Below are 6,000 nucleotides of genomic sequence, written 5' to 3'. Positions count from 1 at the left end.
CTGTTATATTGGTTAACTGTCATCCCAGCTAAACTCAATTCACCATTCAGGCTCCACAACTGAGGTAGCAGAGTAGATATGATGAGCTTGTGACTCCATAGTTTCTGTAAATGAGTTCTGAAGATTTAGTCTTAGCTTTCTCTGCCCTGTTTTGAACTAGAGAAAGGGTATTAACACTGTGATCTCAAATAAACTCTTTGCTTTCTCCAGTCATCTTTGCAATATTTGTTCAACAAAGATTTATTGAACACTTGCTCTGTGTAAAGCATTTGATACTATCCTATTTGGTCCTCCTTTCTGAGCTCAAAGAAAATCTGCAATGTCCTTTATCTGTGAAACTCACTGATTTTGGTTGCTTTTCTTTTCAAAGAGTTTGCTTGTATTACTTCCTACCTTCCACCTTGTGCCAACCCCAACATGTTCTTCAAGATCACTGTTATATTTTCAAGCCTTCTATAAATATCTGCCATTTTTATCCTGAGAAACAATGAAAGCACATGAGGTCCTTCACATTTAACATGCAGAATGAGGTGGTTCCAGCCTATTAGGAGGGCTAAAGACTCTCCACAGATTTATATATATTTCTGTAGAATGAACTAAGGAGAGGAGTTCCTAGATGCTTACTCGAGTCCTATTTCTTCTTCCCTAACTCATGCTGTGGAGCAACCTTCTCTTCCTCTTACTTCTGCTTACCTTTATAAATCATCTCACTGCACTGTAAGCAGATGCTCTACAGAGAATGGATTGCAAATTTCATGCTGCTAACATATGTTTTACTGCCTGACAGTGACTTCTTTTGCCATCACAACTATAGCATTGCATTAGTTTTCTATTGCTATGTATCAAATTACCTAGACACAGTGGCTTAAAACTATGTGCAATTTATTATCTCATAGTTTCTGAGGGCAAGGAGTCAAGCTTGGTTCTCTGCTTATGGTCTCACAAGGCTACAATCAAGGTGTTGTCTGCAGTCTCAACTGGAGACTTGACTAGGAAAGAGTCTTCTTCCAAGCTCACTCATGTTGTTGGTAGAATTTATTTCTTTGTATTTAGAGAATTGAGGGCTCTGATTTTCTGCTGACTGTCAGCTGGAGATACCCTCAGCATCAAAAGGTGATCCATAGTTCTTAGAGGCCATCTACAGTTCTTTGCCACATGATCATTCCCAACATGGCTATTTCTTCAAACTGGTCTAGAGACTAAGTGTGCTAGAAGACAGAGTCATGTAATGTTCAATCCCCAAGACTGGAAAAACACAAAACAAAACAGACTCTGTCAGTTTTTGACAATCACTACCACTTAATTTTCTGGAAGCTAAAGCCAATTTTGTTAATTTTTCAAGCACCTTAGGTACAAATCTTGGATACTCAGGCAACATCTTTTTAAATCAGTGTCTTTCATCTTATAAGTTTCATGTATGTCTCAGTTAAGCTTCAAGGGCTTAACAGTTATTGTACCACTCCTGTCAAAAGCATAGCTTACTTTATGCCTCTCACGTCATCCAGTGTAAGGCATAGCTTGCTTTATACCTCACATGTCATTCTTATCTTTCAGAGGTGACCATCTTTAAATCAAAAGATAGATTCTGTAATCAAAACTTTAAAAAGATCTTGAATTATTTTAGAGTCACTATTTAGGATTGATTTAACAAAATAGGGTGGATAGTGTTTTAAAAAATCAGGGAGCATCATGTAGTAAAAGGATTGTTTTCACAAAACTTTGAGTTCAGTCACAGATCTATACAGATCTATTCAGTCACATACATGTACACACAGGGTCACATCATAAACTATGTTTCTTATTATGGGTCACAGTGAAAAAAAAATCTGAAAAATATAAAGGTTCTGAGAAAAATACTGTGGCCTTGGAAATTGTAATTGATCATGAAGAACATGTGCAGTGAAGGGTTGTGTTCAGTTTTACATTCTCCCACCTCCTGGTTAGTCTGTTCTTGGTTGGCAACATGCTTTCCTGCCTGACCATAGAACGCAGATGGTGCTTATGAATCATGTGGGCACTGTCTGGGGACTGTAGCCCTAGTTGGACTGACAGCTTTAGCAAAAGCTTACACACACACACACACACACACACACACACACACACACCCTTCTTCCTTTTCCCCTAGACTAGTACTTTCATTACAAGCATGGACTTTAAAAAAAATTTTTTTAAGTAATTGGTGGATAAAATACCTTTATTTTATTTATTTTTATGTGGTGCTGGTGATCAAACCCAGTGCCTCACATGTGCTAGGCAAGTGCTCTACCACTGAGCCATAGCCACAGCCCACAACCATGGACTTTAAAAATAATTTTCAGGAAAGCATGAGAATTTCTTGTCTATAAGAAAACAGGAACTCTGAGACTCTCTACTCCAATACTGTTAAACTGACACCCAGCGCAGTAGAGATACTTGTTTTGGGTTACAGGGAGACAAATAGTGAACTAGAAAAGTTTCTAGATTGCCTCTGATTTTTCCCCCTTCTAAAGCCTGGTTTAGTTTGTTTTGTTTCAGTTTTTCTGAATAATATTTTATTTTTGGTTGTATCACATTTATCCACTCACAAGAACATTTGAGTTGCTTCATTATTATTATTATATTTTTTGGTTATTACAAATGAAACTTTTTCGAGAATTCATGTAAAAGTGTTTACATGGACACATGCTTTTATTTCTCTTGCATAATTTGGGATTGGTAAATTGTATAATAAATGTATTATTAACTTTACCATAAATTGCAAAACTGTTTCCCAATGTGTCTGTATCATTTTCATCCCCAAGAGAAATTCTTGTTAAGAATTCCAGTTTGGGCTGGGACTGTAACTTAGTGGCAGAACACTTGCCTAGTACACAGGAAGCAGGGGTTCAGTCTCAGCACTACATAAAAATAAATAAATAAAAGAAAGATATTATGTCCATATACTAAAAAAAAAATTATACACACACACACACACACACACACACACATATGTATTTTAAAAAAAGAAAGAATTTTAGTAGGGCTTTCACTTTTTTCAGTTTTAGCTGTTCAAATAGGTATGAGGTGATATCTAATTGTGATTTTTAACTATAATTCCTCAATAACTAATAATGTTTTTGTTTTTGATTTTTAAGACAGTCTCACTACATTACTTAGGCTATCTTTGAACTCCTGGGCTCAAATGATCTCTGTTCAGCTCCCAAGTAGCTGGAATGACAGGCTTACCACCCCAGCATCTGGGTTGAGGATTTTTCATGTGCTCGTTTGGCATCTTCTTGTCTTTTTTATAGAAGTGTCAGAATTATTTTTTGTGGTGGTGGTTATTTGTTTTCTTGTGTTATTTAATGAGTTTTGAGGGGTCATTTTGGTGAAGTCTAATTTATCAATATTTTTCTCTTATGGATCACACTGTTGGTATTAGACTAGTCAATTTTATATATGGTGTAAGATATAGGGTTGAAGTTCTTTTTATGAGAGTATTCAATTCTTCTAGCATTATTTCTTGAAGACTGTTTTTTCCCCTGTTAGATTGCCTTTGCAGTTTTGTTAAAAATCACTGACCATGTACATTTGTCACAGTGGGCTTCGATACCTTGTTCCTAATAGTAGGAGAAAGTAGTCAATCTTTTAGGATTATACTTTGTATTAGCTGTAGGATTTCTACAGATGCCTTTTTATCATGTTGAGGATGTTTCCTTCTATCCTAATTTTCTGAGTGTTTTTATCTAAACAATTTTGGATTTTTTTCAACTGCATTTTTCTATACTTATTAAGAGGATCAGTTATTTTTCTTCTTTTCCTACTTCCTTACAGTGGAATTTTAAGTAATTTATTTGAGACTTTTCTGGTTGTTTTTTTTCCTGACATTGGCATTTATTGCTATAAATTTCTTTTTATATTTATAAATTTTATTATTGGTAAATGTAACTGCTTTAGCTGCATATCATAGCTTGTGATATGTTTACACTTTCATTTCTCATTAGTTCAAAAATATTTTCAAATTCCCCTTTTAAGTGTTTCTTTTGTCCATGAGATATTTAGAAATGTGTTACTTAGGGATCTGTAGCTAAAGAGCTTTGAAACTCGGGGGTTAAAGTACTGGCCTCATATTTAGTTTCTAAATATCTGAGGGTTTTCTAGATATCTTTCTGCCATTGATTTCTAACAATTCTGTTAAGATTAGAGAACATACTCTGTATAATTGAAAACCTTTAAATTTATTTAGACTTATTTTATGGCCTATTATGTGGTTTATTATGCTAAATGTTTGTATCTTTGAAAAGAATGTATGCTTTATTGTGTTAGACAAAGCTTTCTATAAATGCCAGTTAGGTTAAATTGATTGGTAGTACTAGAAGTTCAATTCTTCTGTAATCTACTGAACTTCTGAATATTTGTTGTCTCAATTATTGTGAAAGAGGTTTTTAATTTTTCATTTTTAATTATGGATTCATCTGTATCTCCTTGTAATTCTATCAGGTTCTGTTTTATGCATTTCAAAGTAATGTTGTTTAGATGATTAAACACTTAGGATTTTTAAGTCCTTTTGATGAATTGAACTTGTTGTCATTCTGAAAAGATCTTTAATCTGGAAGTATTTCTTGCCTTGAAATCTACTATGATTAATATTAATATAATCTCCTCACTAATATTAATATAATGATATACTTTTGATTAGTGTTAGCATGGTATATATTTTTCCAGCCTTTTATTTTTAACCTACTTGTCTTTCTATTTAAAATGAATTTCTTGAAAGTAGCATAGAGTTGAGTTTGACTTTTTAAAATCCAATTTCACATTATCTGCCTCTTATTGCTATTTTTTTACAGCATTTATATTCAATGTAATTATTGACATGGTTGGGTTTAAATTTACCATCTTGATATTTACTTTCTATTTGTTCCACATGTTCTTTGTTTCCATTTTCTTCTTTTCTTTTGAGTTAATTCAAATTTTCCGTTTTTAATTTTGCTTATTATATTTTTGTTTTGTTGTATTTTGTTTTAATAGTGGTTGTTGTGGGGCTTATGCATCTTTAATTTATGTTTGTGATATCTTTATAATATGCCAAATTGGGCACATTGAATTAAATTGATCAGAATACAGTTTCCTTTTTATTTCTGGTCATGATGGATTGCAATAAAGATTCTCACAGGAAACTTGGAGGCAGAAGTGAAGCAACAACCATTTTGTAGCACATACAGTTGCCCCCATAAGCTGTGTCGTTATTTTCCACAGTTTCAGTTATCTGAAACCATTGACCAGAAATATTAAGGGAAATTTTGAAATAAACAATTCATAAGTTTTTTAAAAAAATATTTATTTTTTGGTGTAGATGGACACAACACAATGCCTTTATTTTTATGTGGTGCTGAGGATCGAACCCAGGTCCTGTGCTAGGCAAGCACTCTACCGCTGAGCCACAATCCCAGCCCTAAATTTTTAAACAGCTATTTTAAAAATTTATTCTAATTAGTTATACATGACAATAGAATGCATTTTGACACATTGTACACAAATGGAGCATAACTTGTCATTCCTGTGTACATGGTGCTGAGTCACTCCCGTAGTGTAATCATATATGTATATAGGGTAATAATGTCTATCTTATTCTACTGTCCTTCCCATCCCCACCATCCTACCACTCCTGTCACTCCCCTCTGCACAATGCAAAGTTCCTTTCTTCTTCCCTATTCCCTTCCCACTATGGATCAGCATCCGATTATCAGAGAAAACATTCAGCCTTTGTTTTTTGGGGGATTGGCTTATTTCTCTTAGCATGATATTCTTTAGTTCCATCCATTTACTGCAAATGCCATGATTTTATTCTCTTTTAATGCTGAGTATATTCCATTGTGTATATACAAAACATTTTCTTTATCCTTTCATCTGTTGAAGGGCATCTAGGTTAACTATTGTGGTTCCTTACTTAGCAATTGTGAATGGAGCTGCTATAAACATTGAGGTGGCTTCGTCAATGTAGCATGCTAATTTTAAGTCCTTTGGGTATAGACTGAGGAG

Source organism: Callospermophilus lateralis, chromosome 2 (genome assembly GCF_048772815.1).
Source record: "Callospermophilus lateralis isolate mCalLat2 chromosome 2, mCalLat2.hap1, whole genome shotgun sequence".
In the NCBI taxonomy this organism is placed as follows: Eukaryota; Metazoa; Chordata; class Mammalia; order Rodentia; family Sciuridae; genus Callospermophilus; species Callospermophilus lateralis.
Note: the sequence above shows the minus strand (reverse complement) of the source record.